The sequence below is a fragment of the Siphateles boraxobius genome, unplaced genomic scaffold (assembly GCF_051911475.1).
Source record: "Siphateles boraxobius isolate OS27281-9 unplaced genomic scaffold, OSU_SipBor_1 61, whole genome shotgun sequence".
Lineage (NCBI taxonomy): Eukaryota > Metazoa > Chordata > Actinopteri > Cypriniformes > Leuciscidae > Siphateles > Siphateles boraxobius.
Genome location: NW_027509188.1, coordinates 13472277 through 13495780, shown reverse-complemented (window position 1 = coordinate 13495780; position 23504 = coordinate 13472277). Strand labels below are relative to the sequence as shown.

The window sequence follows — 23504 nt, the reverse complement described above, 5'->3', positions numbered from 1 at the left end:
GGCGCTGCGGGGACCCGGGACACTTTATCGACCGGTGTCCGGTGATGGAGGTGGGGACGCTGATCCGGGTTCCTGACACGCCACAGGCTGCCCCCGATCAAGCTGGCCTGTACCAGATACCAGTGAGTATCAAGGGGGGTACTTATCAGGCTTTGGTGGATTCAGGCTGCAACCAAACCTCCATTCATCAAAGTCTGATTCAACCTGGGGCATTGGATAACAGCCGCATGGTCAAGGTGCGGTGTGTGCACGGGGTGGTGGTAAGTTATCCTATAATGCCTGTGGTAATTCAATTTAGGGGACAAAAGCATAGCATAGAGGTAGCAGTTAACCCGCACCTCTGGCATCCGCTAATTCTGGGAACGAATTGGCCTGCTTTTAGTAAATTATTGGGGTCTTTATGTGCGGATGCCTCTTGGGAAAAGAAAAGCAAGGGAAAGACAGGGGTTGTTCAGGTGGGAGATGCTGAGCCGGGACCTCTGGCATCTGCTGCAGGGGAACGGAGTACTCTGGAGAGAACTATCCTCACAGAGCGCGATGATTTTCCCCTGGAGCAGTCCCAGGATGAGACGTTAAAACATGCGTTTAATCAGGTCCGTTCTATCGACGGCCAGGTACTCCACCCAGACCAACCGCTCTCTTATCCCTATTTTGCTATTTTAAAAGATAAGTTGTATCGGGTGACCCAAGACACCCAGTCAAAAGAGGATACAACGCAGTTGTTAGTTCCTAAAAGCCGCCGGGAAATGCTTTTTCAGGCGGCTCACTGTAATCCAATGGCCGGGCATTTAGGTCAAACGGCGACACTAAACCGTCTCATGGCCCGGTTCTTCTGGCCGGGCATTCACGAGAATGTGCGCAAGTGGTGCGCGTCTTGTCGTGAATGTCAGTTGGTGAATCCACCGGCCAATCCAAAAGCACCATTGTGCCCCCTTCCGCTAATGCAGGTCCCCTTCGAACGAATTGGTATGGACCTCATCGGGCCATTGGAACGGTCAGCACGTGGGCACCGCTTTGCGTTAGTCCTGGTGGATTACGCAACGCGGTATCCTGAAGCAGTCCCGCTCCGTAACATTTCTGCTAAAAGTTTTGCGAGCGCGCTCTTTTCGTTAATCTCCCGGGTGGGAATCCCCAAGGAGATTCTCACCGATCAGGGCACGGCGTTTATGTCACGAACTATTCGCGAACTCTATGAATTATTGGGCATTAAATCGATTCGCACTAGCGTCTCCCACCCACAGACAGACGGATTAGTGGAACGGTTTAATCGCACTTTGAAGTCCATGATTCGAAAGTTCGTTCACGAAGACGCCAAAAATTGGGATAAGTGGCTAGAACCCCTCTTGTTCGCTGTATGCGAGGTTCCCCAAGCCTCCAAGGGGTTTTCCCCCTTCGAGCTTCTCTATGGGCGTCAGCCCCGCGGGGTGTTAGACGTTCTTAGAGAAACTTGGGAGGACGGACCGTCCGCTAGTAAGAACGAAATTCAGTATGTCTTGGACCTGAGAACAAAACTCCACACTTTGGGGCGGCTATCAATGGAGAATTTGTTACGGGCCCAGGACAGACAGAGTCAGCTGTACAACAGGGGGACTAGACTTCGGCAATTTGCACCGGGAGATAAGGTGCTTGTATTACTCCCTACTTCTAGCTCTAAATTACTCGCAAAGTGGCAAGGACCCTTTGAGGTCACACGGGGGGTTAACAATCTCAACTATGAGGTAGTTCGAACAGATAGGGGCGGGGCACATCAAATTTATCACCTCAACCTCCTCAAAAAGTGGGTTGAGGCAGAGTCAGTGATGCTGGCGACGGTAGTGAGCGGAGAGGAGGATCTCGGGCCAGAAGCGAACACAAAACCACAATCTCTCGCGCTGGCTCTTGGTGGAGATCACCTCTCACCCTCCCAGCTCACTGACATTAAAAATTTACAAGCTGAATTTGCTGATGTGTTCTCTCCCCTGCCTGGTCGAATGGACCTCATTCAGCACCACATTGAGACGGATCCGGGGGTGGTGGTGCGCTGCCGCCCGTACCGTTTACCTGAACACAAAAAAAAGGTAGTTCAGAACGAATTAGAGGCTATGATGGATATGGGGGTAATAGAAGAGTCCAGCAGTGACTGGGCGAGCCCGATAGTTTTAGTTCCTAAAACCGACGGCTCGGTCCGCTTCTGTGTGGACTATAGAAAGGTAAACGCGGTGTCTAAGTTTGATGCTTATCCAATGCCGAGGGTTGACAAATTGCTTGATCGGCTGGGTACTGCTCGTTTTTATTCGACACTGGACTTAACAAAGGGTTATTGGCAGATCCCCTTGTCTCCCATGTCCAAAGGAAAGTCAGCTTTTACAACGCCGTTTGGATTACACCAATTTGTCACCCTTCCTTTCGGCTTGTTCGGGGCTCCAGCGACTTTTCAGCGTCTGATGGACAGAATTCTCCGGCCGCATGCTGCATATGCCGCTGCCTACTTGGATGATATTATCATCTATAGTAACGATTGGCAGCGTCATATGCAGCATTTGCGGGCTGTCCTGAAGACGCTGAGAAGGGCTGGGCTCACGGCCAACCCAAAGAAGTGTGCGGTTGGGCGTGTGGAAGTAAGGTATCTGGGCTTCCACTTGGGTCACGGACAGGTGCGTCCCCAAATTGATAAGACGGCAGCGGTTGCGACCTGTCCGAGGCCTAAGACCGGCGTGGAGGTTGCTTGCGGTGCTGCAGGAAGCGCTAATTAAGTTTGCTTTCTGTACGCGCTTCCTGCCGCTCTTGTGGCCAAGCTTGGCCACAGCCCGCGTCAAAACCTCCACTAATTCACTATAGTTGGGTGCTGGCTGAACAGAATGGTGTGTGGTAATATGATCCTCATCCCCAATACTCAGCATGTCTAATTCCTCGGAATTAGACAGCTGTAAAACAGGAACGTCATCCCGATCGAGAGAAGCCGCGGAGCGGGCTCCCGAACGGGGAATGGGGGAATCGGACTCATAAGAAGAGGAACGAGAATATGCCTCGGCAGTCTCGCCCTCAACCAGATCTCTTTGCGATCCCCATGATGAAAGCCGCCGCATTGCCTCGGCAGATGCGGGACCCGAACCGTGGGGGGGACGCATTTGGCCATCTTCCGTAAATAAAGCCAGTCGAGAACGCAGCACTCTCACAGAAAGAGACTCACAATGAGCGCAAGCAGCCCCCTCGAGAGCTGCTTGAGCGTGCTGCCTTCCCAAACATGACACACACATTTCATGTGTATCCCCAGCCGTGAGAAAACGCGGGCATGGGAACACACACTTCTTGAATTATTCAGACATACTGTTAGCTTTCAAAGCAGACAAACAACACCAAATAAGACTCACAGATACACAGAGCGCTTGCTGAATAGCAAAAAGCTTACCTTGCTTGTGCCGGTGTGCTCTTGTACACATCCGTGTATGCCGTCACTCGCTACGTCATCACGCAAAGCCAATAGGATTGGATTCGATTTCATTCATGGATTCAGACGCGCTACGCTGAAGGGCGTTCCCCTAGTGTCGTAACCGACGCAGTTCGAGTTCCCTCGAAAGGGAACTGATGTAAACCTATGAGAATCTATCAATATTTCTCCAAATCTGCACATTTTTGAGCTAAAAGCCCTGAGGGACGTTGTTTTGTCAAGCGCTGTCATGACGACCTCACAGGAGTTTTTTTTCTGAATGAGAGTGGCTGATGCTCATAATTCATATTAAAGGTATCGACTCATTTTTTGATTACATAACTCCAGACACAAATTAAGACATAACTGTCACTATAAGTTTCTCAGAATACAATAGTGGTCAAATACTGAAACCTGAGTCTTATATCTTTTTAATGATGTATAGTTTGTCAAGGTCATAACTTTAAATCTGATAGTAACTTTGAACTATTTAAACAAAAAACGCTTCAGTGCGCCGGCGCTCTGGCAACGGTTAACAGGTTAAGAAAAATAGTAGATCAGATGTTGGTAATTATAGGCCTGTATCAATTCTGTCAGCCATATCGAAGGTGTTTGAGCGTCTGGTGTATGAGCAGGTGGAAGAGTATCTTGTCAAACAAAATCTACTGTATGAACTTCAGTCGGGATTTAGAGCAGCATACTCTACTGAAACCTGTCTTATTCATTTATGTGATTATATTCGACAAAACTTTGATGAAGGAAAGTATGTGGGCATGATACTTCTTGATTTGCAAAAAGCCTTTGATACTGTAAACCATGCAATATTACTATCAAAGCTACAAAGTATAGGCTTTAGAAATACTGCTGTGAAATGGTTCACCTCTTACCTCACTGGAAGAACTCAAGTTTGTGATGTTGAGGGGACCATATCAGATCCTCAGGATATTACTTGTGGGGTGCCCCAAGGTTCAATCCTTGGCCCCATTCTATTTTTAGTTTATATCAATGATATGCCAGCTGCAGTGAAATGTGAATGTAAGCTGCTTTTATATGCTGATGACTCTGCATTGTTGGTCTCTGGGGGTGATATCAGCGAGATTGAGAAGACTCTCGGTATTGAATTAAATAGTGTTAGCAAGTGGCTTATTGACAACAGGCTTTCAATACATCTGAGTCAACATTTTAAAACTGAGTCAATTTTATTTGGAACAAAAAGGAAGTTGTCTAAAACAAATGTACTTAAGGTCACATGCAATGGCACTGAAATACTGTCTCAGAAAAGTGTTACATACTTGGGGTTAACATTAGAGCAGTCATTAACCTGTAAATCCATTGCTGATAAAATACTATCTAAGTGTGCAGGTAAACTGAAATTCTTGTATCGCAGAACAAGGCATTTAGATTTTTCTATCAAGAAATTACTGGTTGTATCATTGATTCAATGTCATTTCGATTATGCATGTTCTGCTTGGTACTGTGGATTATCAGTTAAACTTAAAAACAGACTGCAAGTGATGCAAAATAATGTTATCCGCTACCTGTTAAATGCACCCCCCCTGGACCCATATTGGTAGAGATGATTTTAAAAGTGTAGGACTGCTGCCAGTACATGTTAGAGTGGAGCAGTTAAAGTTGAATCATATGTATAATGTCATTAATGGCTCCGCTCCCAAATATTTATACTCCCAGATAAAAATGGTTAATTCACAGCACAATCATAATACTAGGGCCAGTGTCCGTTCTTGTAAAGTGCCCAGAGTTAATAATGCAGCCAGAAGTTCTTTTTTTTATACTGGTATAATATTGTGGAATAATTTACCGCTTTCCCTCAAAAATGTAAATACTAGAGGGGCTTTTAGACATCAGGTTAAGGCTTTTTTATGGAATAGAGTAGTCAATCTTTCTAATTAGAGTAGATTGATTATTTTATGTGATTCATGATTTTAGTATGTTTTTGAATCTTTTTGAATGATTTTGAATGCCAGTTCCCTTTGGAAAGAACCATTGCCAGGAAACCAAGTGTTGTCAGCACCTGCAAGGGAACGGGTATTGCGTGGCTCCTCGCTGTCTCTCTCTCTACATTCGAACCCAACTCAGCACAGAGCTCCAAGAGGATAGCCCTTGGAAATCTGAAACAGCTGATAAGCCAGTCATCATCCTGGGCCAGAAAATCATTGTGGTCCCTAAAAACTCGTTCTCTTCGGATTCTGCTATTAGCAATGTCCTCTAATAAGCCCAAAGCTGCCATTGCCATAGACTAAGGGTTGTATCAATTTGCATATGCTTTTATATGTTCTTACTTAATTGCATAATTGATAGAATATTCCCATAAGGCTCGTGTGACAATATGTGTAAATTATTTTATAAATTGCAAATTAATAGCAATGCTTCCCACAGGTGGTAGTGCGATAGATTTGTAGAACAATTCGTTGTGTAATGTTTCCAACTTAACTTCATTGCCTGTAAGAGTCGCCAACAGACAAAAACTATGAGAAATGTACGTACGCCAGACATGAAATTGGCGTGGAGGAACGCACATTCTCACGTTAATTTCACTGTTAGTACATCCGACCGTGAGCGTGAAAGCTGGCGTACGCAAAGTTTTTGTGCGTACGCAAGATTGATACATGAGGCCCCTGGTGTTATTGTTAAAATGTCTCATCTTGAAATATGATTTTGGTCATATTGCCAATGACACATTATATGAAATTTTCTTTATTAAATCATACACTACTGTAATATCTGGTATAAATGGTTTCTGCACCCAAACATTACAGTTTTGCCTATTAGACAGAATCTCATACTCTCTCATTGCCAGTTATTAATATTTTTTTGGATGCAAAAGAAAAACAGCAGCATCATGTGAACAGGACTTTTATTTTGGTCTAGGTGTGTGACATCATCAGGCTGCGCTGCGCTCCTGCGTCTGTTGTGATTCGGCTGCCGAAAGGTTTGAGTTTTTACACATAAGTGTTTAAATCAATTTAAACCATTCAGTCAGTTCAATTGTTTTTATACAAGCTATGTACAATAAATGAACCATTCTTGAAACATTGCAATGCTTTATTTAACAATATGATGAGAGCGTTATTTTGGGGACTAACCCAGTTAGTGTTACTACGAAAACAGTCAATAACTTCACTGTCACACACTATAGTGTTCAAACACCACTGCTGTCCTGATGGTTATACTACAACACTTATTTTGGAAAAAAACAAGTCTCTCAGCCTGTGCATAGAGATCAATGTATTTTGTCCACTGTGAATGAAAGCTTGTTTCAAGGAAAATTAGGTTGTAGCTGCTTGTCTACGTTACTATGATTAAAAAGAGGCTTTATTTGTGTAGTAACAACGTTTAGCTCACGAGTTATTGATCCGGGAAGTTCGAATCTGTGAATTTATTGCCAACTTTACTCAACTTCCTACATGATCCTTCCTGCAACTTGAGTAAAGTTGGTTTTATATTCGCACATTTGCAGACTTCTGCGTTCAATATCTTGTGAGCTGAATATTGAATAACATTGTTTTAATATTTAAATTTTCCTCAAAACGAGCTTTCCTTCGGTTTTGCACTTTGCAGACTGTACGAAAACCCAACAATGCCCCCTGGAGGTATATTTATGTATGTGACTTTGTTGGTGCTTGCACGGGCATGGACAAGTCAGGGCATGCCTGAACTAGGATAAAAGGGCAGTCCATATACATAGGTGGAGAGACTGACTTGCTTTCTTACACCAAGCAGGCTGCTGCATGTTTTTCGTTCCCTTGAGTGAGTGATTTATTAGAAGTAAGTTTTACATTCAATGTTGTTCAAACTGTGAACTCTATTAGTTTAACTAGTAATTTGAATAATTATATTTCAGTGTATATTTCTGCAGTATAATTCAGATATGTAGGCTAAATTATTTATGCTATATATTTAGATTCTAGATACTTGAATACATTTTGCCAAAGTAATGCTAACTTAAGGTTTACAGATATTACTTTATATTTAACATTTAATAACCTGATTTACAATTACTTATGTTCCCTTTCATAAGGGAACTCAAGCTGCAGCGATACTCAACACTTTGGAGAATGTCTTCGGCATGATACGTCTGAATTCTGTAGTGGAACTGCTCCAATCTTGACTGGTGCTATGTCTTTCGTCACTCGTGACGTTGATTGTGATGGTGATCCGGAAGCTATAAAAGGACACCGGAACATAGCCGCGTCAGCTTTCTGTCTTCAGTAAGCGTTCTGTGTGATTGTATGGTCTTATTTGGTGTTGTCTGTCTATCTCAATATATATGGAGAATATAGAAAAACGACTCAGGCAGTGTGCGTCCCCTTGCCCACGTTATTTGAGCGAGGATGACACGCACTCGTTCTATGTTGTTTGTCTGGGAGTGGAGCAAGGGCGCTGTCCTCATTACCTATGATGAAGCTCCGCTCCCGTTTGAGCCTGTTCAATCAAATAGATCAGGCTCGCGTTTCCAGTGCATCAGTTCCCGTGTCTGTTGAGGCAGCGCACTGCTTGTATGCATGGATTCGCACGTGGGGTTGGCATATAATACTGAGACGGTTACTACCCTTTGTCGGTGTTTATTAACCAGCTCCATTGGTCTCATGCATGGTTCGGAAGCCTGCGCTGCGGCTTCTTCTGACCGTGTTAAAGACCCGGTGTTTGGTTTATCTGGCTACGAGGAGTTAGATATTCCCAACACCGAATCACATGGATATGAGGATTCGCCACCCCATATTCCCGTTATTGAGGAGTTGCTGGAGGTTGTAACCAGGGCAGTGGCTAAATTAAATGTTGAATGGCCATTTTATAAGTAGGAAGCGACTAAGAAAAATAAAATGAATGAGCGCGTCCTGCAGACCCAGTCACAATCCTCGTGTCAGAGCCTTCCCTTTTTCACTGATCTCCATACTGAGGTATCGAGATCGTGGAAAAATCCATGTTCATCTCAATTATTTCCCCCCCCATTTACTCATCCATTAGGGAATCTAATGAGAATGGTTATGAGGTGATACCTCGGGTAGAGGAATATTTTGTGAAATATTTTCTCCTCGACATTGCGTCACCCCTGATAGCTCAGACACTTCCCTCCAAATCTCGTACATCAAATTTGTTAGGAAAAGCATATATGGCGGTGGGTCGAGCCGATGCATGCCTACACACGATGGGGTTATTACAGGCATACCAGGCTGACCTCCTCAAGGAGGTAGATGATAACTGGGAGGTCTCACTCCATGGTATTACTGAATTTCGTAGAGTGGCTGACTTATCTCTCCGTATAATTACAGAGACGGCCCGTGCCATTGGCCATTCTATGGCAGCACTAGTCGTCTCAGAGAGACATTTATGGCTAAATCGCTTGGGGATCGGGGAGAAGGACAGGGCCTTCCTTCTCTATGCCCCCCTTTCGCCTTCTGGCCTCTTTGACGACGAGAGGCTTCAGGAGGCAGAGCGACAATCAGCTATCCCCAGTTGTCAGTCCAGGGGCCTGATGTATAAACGTTGCGTACGCACAAAATGGGCATAGAAATATGCATTTTTCCACGCACATATCGGGATTTATAAAAAATAAACTTGGCGTAAATAAGTGCGCACCGTAAGGATGCTCTTGACCGTGCGTACGCACATTCTGGAGACAAAGGGAATTGGCGACACAGATGGTGAGTTGGAGTTAAATGTCTTTTTGGTCACTTTTAGACAGAAAATCTAAAGAAAATGATACATATACAGAAAGATAATACAAATATAATTTCACTCACCAAGCCTATCACTTGAAGCCAATATCCATCCCTTCTTAAATGTCCGCGCCAGCGAGCGCGTTGGGCCGTTTAGTGAAACTGACGCAGATATAGCCTATCTAACGGCAGATGAAGTAAAACCGTAAATCTTTATTATGAGTCATAATCATACATAGAGTGCATGTTCACAATGACACTTTAAATAAATAAAATAATGATTTAAACTATGTTTTACTTTTGATATAAACATTTAGATTAAATATGCCATTCCCATTAATGGAGTTAAACACTTAAACTATATGAAATCATTACTGAGAAGTTACAAAAAAAAATTATATTCAATAAATAGAAATATTTGTTGTGGATGCAATGCTTTTGAACACTTTTCCTCTGGCATTCTGTGTTTTAATGTTTTACATAATTGCTTATCATGATAATAGCAGATTGTCTGAGAAAATAGTTTCGTGCAAATAATGCACAAGGTCTATCTGTTTCCATTAAAAATATAATCAATTAAAAATACTATTTGGCCAGTGAGATTGAGAATCTTTCTCTGAAATGTATTTTACATTATTTGATTTATTTATTCAAAAACAAGGCAAGGATAGGCTTATGATTTTTATTAATGTAATGTGACGGCACATCCGTATTTCATATTTTTCTAATATCTTGTATCGTTAAACATGGTATCACGTGGATGAATAATCATATGCAAATGATATGCAGATGAGGATATGCATAGTAAAACTAGGCGTTGTAAGCTCCATATATGGTTATTTCGGGGAGGAGACGCATGTGCGCACATTCTTCCGCTGACTGAGATTTATAAAGTGAACCTTGCGCAGGTTTTGGCGTACGTACGGTTTTATACGAAAACTTATCTGAAAACATCTGAAAACTTATGTGCGTACGCACACTTTAAGGATGAAATCTACGCAAAGTTTTATACATGAGGCCCCTGGTCTCATGGGGTTGGGACAGCCGCCAGCTCCTCATATTTTGAGAAGGTTGCCTCTCGTGCCCCCCTGTATAAGGCTTGGGGCCAGAGGAAATATTCTCGCACAAAGCCATCCATACCGAAGACAGGTCTGAGGACTGTCTCTCGGGTTAGGATGGCCTCGACCAGGAGTTGGGAGCTAGGCCTTGTTTTGGATCTCAAGGTACTGCATCAACGTTTATTGGGGTTCAGATTCAAGATACCGACTGTCAGTCAAACCAGCTCCGAGGACTGGTTTGTCGTGATAGATCCTCGTTCCTCTCTAACCCTATCACAGGAAGTTTCCAAGATCCGCTTTTGGGGGAAAAGCGCATTAGTTCAGGATTCTTCCATTCGGCCTAGTATTGTATCCCCGCACCTCTTCGGAATGCATGGTCACTGTCCTAGCTCCATGGAGGCTTTAGGGCATCCTCATTCCCGTCCATTGACTACTAAAGCAGACGGTTCAACATCGAGGTGTTGTTCTGCGTCTCGGTAGGTACTTGAGAATATGGCTCAGAGTCTAGGAAAAATCACTAGATCCCATTCAGAGAAACCGATTCCTGGGGGCGGTGTAGGTTATAGTCACGATGCAGGCACAATTTTCTCCAGCTTGGAAATTCATAGTCATTCCTGACCATAGTCATGAATATCAAGCTAGGCCAGGCCACCACTATATGACCTTATCAAAGAGTGGGCTCACTGGCAACAGCGTTCAACATATTCTTTGGCCTGCTGTACGTGGGGGCCCTGTAGCAGTGGCTCAGGACCAGTGGGTTTTTCCCGAAAGGGAACCCACTCCGCATGACCAGAGTTACGCGCATATGCCCTCGTTTTCTGATCATGGGAAGGAAGTTATGGTTCCTGCTCATAGAACCTGTGTTGGAAATGCAGGATCTGAGGAGATTTCAGAGAGGCCATCAGGTTCTTTTTTTCAGACAATACGTCGGTGGTCTCTCTGATCAAAGAGGGGTCAGTCATCCTGTCGAGGCAGGGGTTGCGGCCCTGGGAATTTCAAACTCCACCCCAAGTTGGCTTTAGCCGGGATGGAGGTCGGTGTGCCGGAGGTGTTCCCATCTCCCCTTCATGCAGACGGCCACCTTCCGCGCCACCTCTCCCGTGCTCTTCCAGCTCCGCTGGATCTGGATATCATGATACAGACATGGTTGAGACCACGTCTGTGTATGTTTTCCCCGATTGTTCTGCCCCCGGGGGTAATAGTGCAAAAGGGTTCGACAGTACGGGATGAGATTACTCCTAGTAGCCCCGTACTGTCTGGCCCGAATATGGCTTCCAAACATCTGGGCTCTCCTAGCAGGCCTTCTGCGATAAATCCGGATCAAGATGGTCCTCCCTCCTCAGCCCGAGGTTGTGATACTTCACCCTTGGCTGAAGCCCAAGAAGCTGCTGGATTGGACCCTGAGGGGTACCAATTCACAAACTCTGGTCTCTCAACCAAGGTTGTTGAGACCATTTTAAACTCTAGAGCCCCCTCCACGAGGAAACTTTATGCTTTTAAATGGAAAATTTGTATTTCATGGTGCAGAGAACGTCAGCTGGACCCAGTTAACTGCCCGGTGGCTTCAATGCTGGAGTTCCTCCAGAATCGTTTCTCTGACGGGCTGTCCCCGTCCATGCTTAGGGTCTATGTGGCGGGTATAATAATTAATTATAGCACTAGTAGAAATGATTTTGGGTCTATCAAAGATTTGCCTACTACAGGTTCTTAGATGATATCTGGGGTGTCTGGACACACTCAATGGAGTATTTTCTCGCTTTCACTGACTACGTGAATGCACACCAGGCCTCTATTAAAATTTAATTTACAGTTCATCAGTCAACTTCTTGGATGTCCTGTCATACAAGAGCCCCAGTTTCCTTTACACCGGAAATTTGGACTTCTGGGTCTATTTTAAAGAGACAGATACTCACTCACTATTACACAAACACAGTTTTCATCCCAAACACAAATTTAGAGGTATTGTAAAGTCACAACTGCTCCGTTTCAAGAGGATTTGCACAGAACAGACATTTTATTTCTCAGCAACCAAAACCCTCTTCACAGCTCTGAGGCAATGTGGTTATTCTAGTTCATCTCTGAGAAAAATACTCAACATCTTTGATAGACCCAAACCTTTGCCTTTGACTGACACGACACAGAGAGAAATCATCCCCCTGGTGGCGCATTTTTCAAGTCTCAGCACACAGCTTAATCGGGCAATTAAGACCAACTTTTTGCAGTTTCTCACACCTACAAAATATTTGCAGCACCACAAACCAATTGCGGCCTACAGAGGAAACATCCGTGCGTCCGTGGCCTTGGCCTACTCCTTGTCTGCTTGAAGTGGTCAGTGAATGGATGGCCTGCTGGGCCCTGGATTTTTCATTTCCCTCTGCAGGAGTGCGCGTTCTAGAAGCAGTAGGCTTAAGAGCCACTCACTCATTCAAATAAAGAGCAATTTTACAAATGTGTGAAATTTTTTGTTCTTCACATTGCTTGAGGTCAGGTATCAGATACTTCTTAAATAAACATTTCAAAGTGCACACAAAAGTGCGGTCACAGAAAATGTGATTTTAAACCATTTCAAGCGCGAAACGACTCGCGCGCTGTTTTATGTGCTAAACACACCCAAAATGTGTGAACAGAAAAAGTGCTTTTAATGTGATTTAAACCATTCAAGACTCATTCAAGGAACTTAGTTCAAATATATCGATATAGTGTTCACTTAGAACACCCTAGCCACCGTTTATAGCCACCTAGCAACCATGTTGCAACATATAGAAGCCATATATCAGCTCCACAACATCGTACAGACATGTTTGTTGGCTCGTATGCAATCATGTACAACACCCTAGCAACCGAGTCCTGAGTTTCGCCACTGCGAGCATCACTTACATTGTCTTCAGGAAATGTACATTAGCGTTGATGACAGCCAGGGTGGAGATGATGCCATCTTTTGGCTCAAGGATTCGTTTCAACATATAAAATGTAGGGGTGTAACAATTGTAAGGGCCACCCGTTGGCCCAACGACGGAATCCAATGGTGTGGGCGAAGGTATGATGATTGTAGGTCTTTCATCGCTTCGGTGAAGTTCACCTTATTTATTAGAATTTAGTTTCAATATTACTTTAGCTCTGTTAATCTGACTCACAATCTAAATTTGATTATCAGTTGAAATTGGTTTCTTATTAGAAAATAATCCTAAATATTGATTATGATTTAATTTAGATCTTTGATTATTTTGGGCATCCCATAATTTCAAATATTTATTCATTAAGGACCCGATATCGCTTTGAGATGTCACGTTACGAATGTGCGCTCACGATCACAAACTAGCCAGTTCTGAAATAGTCAGAGGATGCACTGCAAACTATTTTACCCTTAAGGATTTCAGAGTAATGCCGAATAAATCAAATATAACATTTTATTTGTCAGGTAAAAATGTATCATGCCAATTCCACAAGTAAATGTTTAAAAGCCAATTCAGAAATAATAAATACATAACATCAATTGCTCAAAGATGACTCTAAGAGTAAGAAATGCATTCCTGACAGAGACACACAGTGGTGTGTGTGTATTCTGAGTGCTAGACTCGAGAAGCCACTGACCCAGCACTGCATGGGGGTTTTCCTGGTTACAGTTCCCCCCCAAAGACTGCTCTGTTGCCTAGCCTTAAATACCCAGACCAGAACAAAAGGGTTGTACCAATATTTTTCAGAGTTTGCTTTGGGCCATTTCCTGTACCCCAGGGGGTAACACCTGGTCTCGAGGGAGAGGGGGGGGTATCTTGAAAGGCATCAATGGAGAACAGGATTCTCTTAAATTCTCAATGTTTCTTATAATCTCAAAGACTCCAATGAAATTAAGACCATTTTACCAATCGCACTGAGACATTTAAAATGAAACCAAACATGAAAAGGAAAAACAATAGATTCACAAGATACATCATATGTGTTATATAGGCATTCTCAGTGAACTTTTGGTGACTTGACTCAGGGGGAGAGGGGAGGAGGGAGAGGGGGATGCAGAGATAAGGGATAAATGTTTGGACAGGACAATGTCCTGTTGCTCTGTCTTTGCGATCTTCTGTCCAGAGTGCGTTCTCTTACGAGAGTATCTCTCGTGCTGCGTAATATCTTACGCTATGGGGAAAACCTCTTTTCCACGAGATATTGAAGCCAAAAATTATCCTTAATTTTGAATTAATGTAAAACGCTGTGCAGCAGCATGCAGACATAGGCAAGACGGCTTGCGCGCCTATTGGCTGCCCTGCGGCAACAGCAGCAGCCTATCGAGAGAGAGCTCACTTTGAGCTACTGCCGACGGTGACTCTGAGGACTCGCCTGGCATCATTCTCAGAGCCTGCACTTCAGCCCGCTGTAGCGCCGCGCCGTAAAAAGCGTCGTGCCCAGCGCGGCCCCGAGCCTTCTCCTGCCCGCCGGTTCGCCCGCCAGCTTCGCCGGCATCGCTCGAGTCCCTCCCCGATGGACAGCGTCCGCCACCGCTTCCGCCATTGAGGTCGACGAAACAGCCCCGAGCCTTCTCCAGCTCGTGATAGCTCGCCGGTTCGCCCGCCAGCTTCACCAGCTTCACTCGAGTCGCTCACTGACGGACAACGGCCGCCACTTCTGCAATTAATGACGACGAGATAGCTGCATCTGTAGAGAGGACCAGCTGCTCTATCCTGGCGTCGGACAGTGAGGATTGGGCGAGCTCTGTGGACCTCCCCCCTTCTGCCCGCGAGTCGTCAGGGAAACGGGCCAGCATCAAAACCGCGGCTAGCTTTCTTTACGTTATAAGAAAGCTACCCCGCCCCCGCCCCCCGTGGGCATGCGTCATCGGCGAAATGAGGAAAGAGTGTGTTTTTAGTCCCGCCGAGGCCGGACCAATCTCCATTTCTCAAACATTTCTCAGCTCCTCTTAGTTTGAGTGGCTGAAAATGTCAATATTGCAGCAATGAGCCTGTTGTATAACACGCACGCCTGCAAACAAACGCCAACACACACGAAACTGTGATGACGCTCTCTTATCTGCTTGAGCTATTTTAAGCTTTTGTCGTTTCCCCCTGTGGCTCAGTGGCGAAACCCAAAGCCTTCGCACGGGAGACCCGTGTTCGAGCCCAGCTCTTGCAGCAGATAAAATTTAGTCTCGCCGCGGCCAGAAGAAAATGCGACTGTTCCAGTGTATTTTGCAGTAAACAAGCCGGTACCATGGCCCGCTTGCCTGCACAAATATGCTGTTTCCACGGCGACCCAGAAAAATCATATAAGCAGTGTATTTTCTAGTATTCCGGCCACAGCCGATGGTGTTATGAGTGTAATAAAAATGCCCACAGCCCAGTGCTCATTTCTACACACAAACACAGCCCGCCACAGTGCAGAGCTCGCACAAATGAGATCGACTCATGTCATTGTGCATTAAATATAGTGAATGTGCCCACAACCCAGTGCCCACAAACACTACACACTGCATGTGCACGTTTTCTGTAAAACGAAATCAACACACATAAAGTCAGCTAAGACCCACGGTGTTTAAGTCTCGCCGCGGCCAGACTCTACCGAAACTTCTTGCTCGTTCAGTTCCAGACAATGTGACTGTTCCAGTGTATTTCGCACTCATAGAACACAGAACCACATTACTCGAGCATCTCGAGAATCTGGGTCTCACAGTCAATTGGGCGAAGAGTTCGCTGTTTCCCAGCCAGAAATTCTCTTTTCTGGGAACAGTGCTGGACTCGCTGTCTATGACAGCACGTCTGTCGCCAGAGCGAGAACTGGACATTCATAGTCTCTATAGTCCCGCTCAAAAGGTTTCAGAAAATGCTGGGCCTCATGGCCTCGGCATCTTCAGTACTCCAGCTGGGCCTGCTTCGCATACGCCCACTGCAGCTGTGGCTGAAAGCGCGAGTTCTGCCCAGGGCATGGACCGCTGGTCGGTTTCGCCTCCGGGTCGATCTGAAATGCGTTTCAGCTTTGGAACCTTGGAAGATAACCGACTGGATCAGTCAGGTGTGAGTCTGGGGACTCCCTCGAGTGTGACGGTGGTGTCCACGGACGCCTCCACCTCGGGATGGGGAGCGCTGCTCGAGGGCAGACCGTTCTTTGGCCAGTGGTCAGAACGGGAAAAGCTCCTACATATAGACTGTCTGGAAATGATGGCAGTCGACAACGCGCTACGGCGCTTCTGTCCCCAGATAGAGGGTCACCACGTCTTGGTCCGGTCGGACAACATGTCAGTGGTGGCATACATAAATCGCCAGGGCGGCATCAAGTCCCGAAACCTTTACAGGCTAACGGAACGCCTCCTGACCTGGGCTCAGCACAACCTGCTTTCACTGAGAGCGGCGCATGTGCCTGGTCACCTGAATCTGGGACCAGACAGACTGTCCAGAAACAATGTCCCAGCAGGGGAATGGTCGCTGCACCCGCAGACGATCCAACTGCTGTGGGAGACATTCGGCAGAGCGCAGGTGGACCTGTTCGCGTCCCACGAGAACGCTCACCGTCCGAAATATTTCTCCAAGAGCAAGGACACGCTGGCTAAGGGCAGGACCCCATCCATGCTCAAAGTGTACGTGGCGGCCATAGCAACGTTTACAAAACCTGTGTCTGGCCAGTCACTGGGGAAAAATGACCTAGTCGTGCGATTCCTCAAGGGAGCTTTGAGGCTGAACCCTCCCAGACCTCCTTCAGTCCCGGTGTGGGACCTTTCTACGGTTTTGGAAGCCATGAAAGGTGCCCAGTTCGAGCCAATCCATTTGTCAGACATGAAGCATCTGTCTTTCAAAACAGTGTTTCTTTTGGCTCTCGCTTCAGTGAAGCGCATAGGGGACTTAAAAGCGCTTTCAGTAAGCGCGTCATGTATGGAGTTTGGGCCTAATGACTCAAAAGTCATACTCAAACCAAGGCACGGGTACGTGCCCAAATCCCTCAACACACCGTTCAGGGCCCAGGTTATTTCCCTGTGCGCTCTCTCGGTTCATGATGAGGAGGAGGATGCGAGTCTCCTTTGCCCTCTCAGGGCACTGTGAGCTTAGGTGTCCCGCTCGTCTGTCTTTAGACAGACCGAGCAGCTCTTCGTTTTGTTTGGCGGACGCTCCAAGGGACTGGCCGCATCAAAACAGAGCCTATCCAGATGGATAGTCGACGCCATAGCACTGGCTTACACTTCTAAGGGCCTGCACTGTCCTTTGGGTGTCAGAGCGCACTCCACGAGAGGCGTGGCCTCGTCGTGGGCGTGGTATAGTGGGGTTACCCTGCAAGATATCTGTACGGCCGCGGGCTGGGCCTCGCCGTCTACATTTATACGGTTTTATAACCTAGAGGTTCCCGCCTTACAAGCCAAGCTTCTGTTGGTATAGAATTCAGTGCTATCTGCCCCGCTGTGCCGGCCCAGATGCTGAGTTTTGCTTGTGCATCGCTCACTGAGCGATAAAACAGCTCCATGGGTGTTGAATAACCCGTAGTATTACCCAGTTCAGGCTGAACACGTTCACCCTGTCTGCGTGAAACACTGTTAACATAACTAGCTCCTGTAGGATGCTATTTCATGGGGAATGATGCTTGCAGCCTCTCTTCTCCGACTCTCTGTGAGTCTATGGTGATTATGCACTATATGAGCCCCGGGCTACTGCCCTTGGGACTTTGGTGTCGGATCCCAGTACGCACGTCGTTTTGCATTGTGTTCCCCATAGCGTAAGATATTACGCAGTACGAGAGATACTCTCGTAAGAGAACGTACTCGGTTACTAACGTAACCTCGGTTCTCTCTAGAGAGGGAACGAGTACTGCGTATCTTGCCGTGCATACACAGCTCTGGTTCGCTTCGGCGATGAAAACCAGTTGTACCAGCCTAATCAAGCTATAGGGCGAGACCACGCCCTTTCTGGCGGGACGTGACGAAATGGGCGCGAAATGCCCCCATTGGATATGTGTCACGCAGAGCCTCTCTCGATAGGCTGCTGCTGTTACCGCAGGGCAGCCAATTGGCTTGCAAGCCGCCTTGCCTATGTCTGCATGCTGCTGCACAGCGTTTTACATTCATTCAAAATTAAGGATAATTTTTGGCTTCAATATCTCGTGGAAAAGAGGTTTTCCCCATAGCGTAAGATATTACGCAGTACTCGTTCCCTCTCTAGAGAGAACCGAGGTTATGTTAGTAACCGAGTACGTTTTATGGCTTTATTGCAGGGTGAGTTTTATTTTAACAGGAAAATCAGTTCTAACACAATACATCGATACGATGCATGCTCAAACGTCTAGAGATACGATGCATCGATGCCACACATAAAATATCGATATACGGTACCTTTATTTTGACACTCTCCACATCCTCACATATCTTTTCTCAGCTGAAACAGATGCCTGACCAGATTGACTGAACCCTAAACACGTTTTGTCAAAAAAGCCTGGTATTGTCCACTGTCAAGGCATTGCGCGTTCATGTTTTACAGCAGTAAAGCCATCCTTGTCAGTTTTAGCGAATCCGAACCTACGTCCCACTGTGTGCATGCTGGGGCGGCGGCCATTATGGAAGGATCGTGCAGCACCTCTTTGCTCTTATAATGGCTATGAATATTATTTGAAATCTTTTCAACAGTAAGTGCAACTATGAGTTTATGAGTTTTATTTTGATCAGTTAGGTTCGACTATAGAGCCTGTTATTAATGTAATTAAAGACTTGTGCAGATAAAATGATTGGAGCTTTTTTTTTTTCACCAGCTGGTTATTTACTATTTGAAATAGTAAATAAGGCAAAATCTGTAAACATCCCAAGAAGAACAATCAGATATAAAGATAAAAAAAAGGATAAACAACATACCGGTATGACGGAGTACAAATGTTAGATTATACAAAAAACCTTTGTACCTATGTATGCATGTATGTGAAAATCCCCACTTTCCGTTTCAGGAAATAAAAGGGGGGGGACAAATATGTGAGCTGAGATCCCACCTCAAAAAGAAGAAAACAAGTTTACAATATGACGCTTAGACCTACTCAGTCAATCGAGTGTCCAAATCCGTGAGGCTCACCATCTATTGAATTTCGTTGTTCAATTTCCAAACTCTTGTTTCCACTGGAACAAAAAACCTGACCTGTATTTTAGGCCAAATGATAACAGATATTTCCATGGTCAGTTTGCCTATTTCAAAGAGAAATAACAATTAAGACAGTAATCTAGCATATCACTATCTCATTACAATAAACAATAAACTAAATAAATCACACATAACACTCTCACAAAACAATTATCAACTTGACTCGTATTAAACCCAAATATAACATTAACACAGAATATAGGTTAGGACAAAACCCATATTAAAACCATAAGTACAAACTCAAAATTCTACTTAGAAAACATTCATTCAAGAGATTATCACACAATTGCGTAGACACTCGTTTACTGATCAATGTCGGATTAGCGCTCGTTTAAACCTTGCCTAAAAACATACAAAAACGTTGAACACTCACCAAGTCCGTGTTAAATGATGATTTAATAAATATTTCTAGTATGAAAGTTCGATCTTTCAGCACATTTATCTGCAGCAGCTCTGCTCTAGCACCTCGGCACAAAATGGAGGATTCAACTCTCCCTGTGCAGGAGCGCGCGTTCTAGAAGAAGCAGGCTTAAAGGGCCAGTAACAATTTATTTTACATACATAATGCAACCAAATGGAAAACTCAAATAGATTAAGAACTAATCCAATTTTTTTTTTCCGTTTTTTCATTTAGAACTAAAGGCGTAATAAGAAACAAATATGTTTCGTTTATTATGGGGCTATTATTATTATGAGTGACTTGACCACCTGTGCTACAATCGCGTTCGGCTAGTGTTAACACTGATACCAATCAAAATTAAAATACTCATCTACAGTATGTGAATATTTGTGTCATCATGGGCAATTGGCTTACTTGATTTGATTAATAATAAAAAATAAATTAGCTATGGTATTTCATATTTGAAAACTGTAGGTTTTACAGCTTCCAGTGGGACGATAAGTATTTTATGATGAGTAGACATCGATGTGCCCCTGTTCACTTATTTATTACACAACATCCTTTCTTACATGTATGTGGTTGGCCAGGTCATGCGCTCACAGTGCCGAAGCGAAGGCTTGGGTGATCATCAGCTCCTCTGGTGAAGTTTCCTCAGCCCATGGCACACACACTCACGTCCAGGTCCTGCTATATTTAAAGTGGAAGGCACCGTTAAGTGCAATGAGAGAGACCGTCACTGACAAACATGCATACTGGATCTTACCAAGTAATGTAAACAAAGTACATTGTGAGGTAGGTCACCAGATTATATATTTACTTTGAAAAAAATCCTAATGGGTATTATGAATTATGCATGCAATAACCCAGTGGTTCCCAACCCTGCTCCTGGAGTACCCCCAACACTGCACGTTTTCTTTGTCTTCTTCTCTCTTAGTTAATGGCGGATTGCAAACAACTTAAAGTGCATACCGCCACCTACTGCTCAAGAGTATGTAACATCATATCACTCAACTATAAACCCTATTAAATATCATATTAAGGTGCTCTCATATCCTGTTTACCAACCCAGTGTCTTTAAGAAATTAAAATAATGCCTTCCTGGTGATTCTTATCCCCTTTCCTTCTCCTTCTGTTCCCAATATCCCCATCAGACTCCATTCTCGTCCTGCCTCCTGTACCCTATTTTGAAATATCTGTCTTTCCAACTCAAACAATATGCAATGCAAAATGATATGTTCAACATTTTCTTTAATCCCACAGTTTTCACAAGTACCATTCAGACCTGTATGATCTACTCTCAATCTTGTCATTATTTTCCCCCGCCTGGTTCTTTCCCTATAATTTTTAGTATTAACAGACTTTTGTATTTTATAATAACTCCTTCCTTTCCTGTCTTCCTCCCACCATTTCTGCCATATTTCAATACCCTTCTTCTTAAGTGCTTTTCCTTCTCATTTTCCTAGTGGTATTTGTACTGTTATTTCCTTTAGTAATGCCTCTTTTGCTAGTTTGTCAGCATACTCGTTTCCATTTACTCCCTCATGAGCTGGCACCCAACAAAACTGAACATCTATCCCTCCCCGATGTAACCTTAATAAGCTGTGAAACATTTCAATCAACAGGTCTTCTCTGACAGATGTCATTGACTGAATACTTTTGATAGCTGCTAAGGAATCTGTGCATATAATCACCCTATCCGGTCTGACCTCTTCAACCCACTGTAATGCTATGATGATTGCCACTATTTCTGCTGTATATACGGATAGCCTATCTGATAGTCGTTTTGAGATATTTATTTTGAATTCTGGTATATATATTCCGATTCCTACACATTCCTGTTTATTTTTTGATCCATCTGTATAGATTTTTAGATAATTATAGAAACCGTTTCTCAGATAGCTGCTTGTCCGTATTCCTACTTCCTCCATTCCCCATCCTCTTTTCTTTTCCAATATACTAAAATCTGTTTTTACGTCTGGATAAAGCCAAGGTGAAATGTTACTGACTGGATTGGGTGTGGTGAAATCTAATGCTTCCATTCCATATTTCCTTACTTTCTTTTCCCCCTTCCATCCAAACCCATGCCCCCGAAACTTGACATGCTCCCAACAATTCTCTGTAATCTCCTTTGCAGGGTTTTATTTCCCACTTCCTCTCAATCTGACTCAATATGCTAACGCTAGTTTTTCTCTTCTTAATTCCAGTGGTGTCTCTCCAGCTTCTATGAGTAATGTGTTAATGGGGGTTGTCTTAATGGCTCCAATGCATATCCGTAAAGCTCTGTATTGTAATTTATTTATTTTTTCCAATGATGTTTTTGCTGCTGCCTCGTATACTATGCACCCATAATCTATTGACGTCCTCATGCATGCTCAATATATGAGCATGCATGCAATATATATAAATATATTTATCAGCCCCCCCAGTCTCGCCCAGCCACTGCTCTCAGTAAATTAATAACTTTTTTGCATTTAGTTTCCAATTGCTTTATATGTGTTTTCCATGTGTACTTACTATCAAACCACAATCCTAAATACTTAAATTCATTTACTTTTTCCATTGGCTGCTCATATAATGAAAGCTTTTCTACATGACACTTACGCTTGTTTGTGAACACCATATAAGAGGATTTACTTGTTGATATTTTAAAACCCCACTTAAATGACCACTTCTCTACTTTTCCTATTGTTTTCCTAATATTCTCTATCACATATGTCTCATTTCTTCCTCTCATCCATATGGCCCCATCATCTGCATATAACGCTGATTTGATGTGTCCATCTAAATCTGAAAATATGTCATTAATCATAATGTTAAATAATATAGGGCTAATTGCGCTCCCCTGGGGAATACCATTATTTACCTTAAACTCTGTAGAAACTTCTGACCCAACCTTTACTCTAATTTTCCTGTCTGTTAGAAAATCTAATATCCAGTTATAAATCCTTCCTCCAAACCCCATTCTATTTAGTTTAATAAGTAATCCTTCCCTCCACATAGTATCATATGCCTTCTCAATGTCGAAATACACTATTATCATCAACTCTTTCATTTTCAATGATTTTCGATCTCATTACTTACTCTAACGAGAGCATCTGTTGTGGAACGTCCTTTCCGAAATCCATTTTGAACGTTTTCTTTGTCTCCCTAATCAAACACACCTGATTCAACTCATCAGCTCATTAACCCATGTGATAATGAGCTGATGAGTTGAATCAGGTGTGTTTGATTAGGGAGACAAAGAAAATGTGCAGTGTTGTGGGTACTCCAGGAGCAGGGTTGGGAACCACTGCAATAACCAATATAATGTATGTCACCTTGATACTTTTTCAAAGAAGATGACTTGTGTCAATCCCTGTACACCAACCAGACACTTTTCTTGATTTTAACATGACAGTGTATTTACAATTTTAAAAATACAGGTTTGTTGAAGAGAACTAAAACATTTCAGTGTGAACGTAGGTTTGCACACAACTTGACTAGGTTCATAGTTTTATATCACCACTGTTTTAAAATGCATCCAGATACAGTGCGTCACACTTGTCTCCAACAAATATGGTGCAATTTGTCAACTAAAATGCACCGTTTTTGGGGGAGGTTTAAAGGTTGGGAAAGTTTCCTGGTAATATGAACAAATAAGACTTCGAATTTAGGTTTTAATAAAGACTCGATTTTAATAAAGAAATGATTTACCGACTGAGCAAATGATTAAGAAATGACAGAACAATCACAACAGTGTGTATATGTGTAATTAAATGGCAATACTTTAGGGGGAGAATTAGGGAAGGAAAAGTGTCTACATGCAAAACAATTTGCAGAGTCTCTACTTTGTGAATATTCAAGCCATTTGTGCTGTGAATACCAACTGTCATTGAAGGCCCT

The 23504-nt window shown here is 43.8% G+C and overlaps 2 protein-coding genes across 2 annotated transcripts in view; both read left to right on the top strand.

Moving 5' to 3' along the window:
* Positions 1-6319: 6319 nt before the first annotated feature.
* LOC143718338 (uncharacterized) overlaps positions 6320-23504 on the top strand; it is a 207772-nt gene continuing 190587 nt past the window's right edge. The window contains exon 1 of the mRNA XM_077209419.1: positions 6320-6356. The gene's annotated coding sequence lies outside the window, so the exon portion shown is untranslated. The remainder of the gene's footprint in view (positions 6357-23504) is intronic.
* LOC143718354 (uncharacterized) overlaps positions 7137-23504 on the top strand; it is a 71202-nt gene continuing 54834 nt past the window's right edge. The window contains exon 1 of the mRNA XM_077209449.1: positions 7137-7192. The gene's annotated coding sequence lies outside the window, so the exon portion shown is untranslated. The remainder of the gene's footprint in view (positions 7193-23504) is intronic.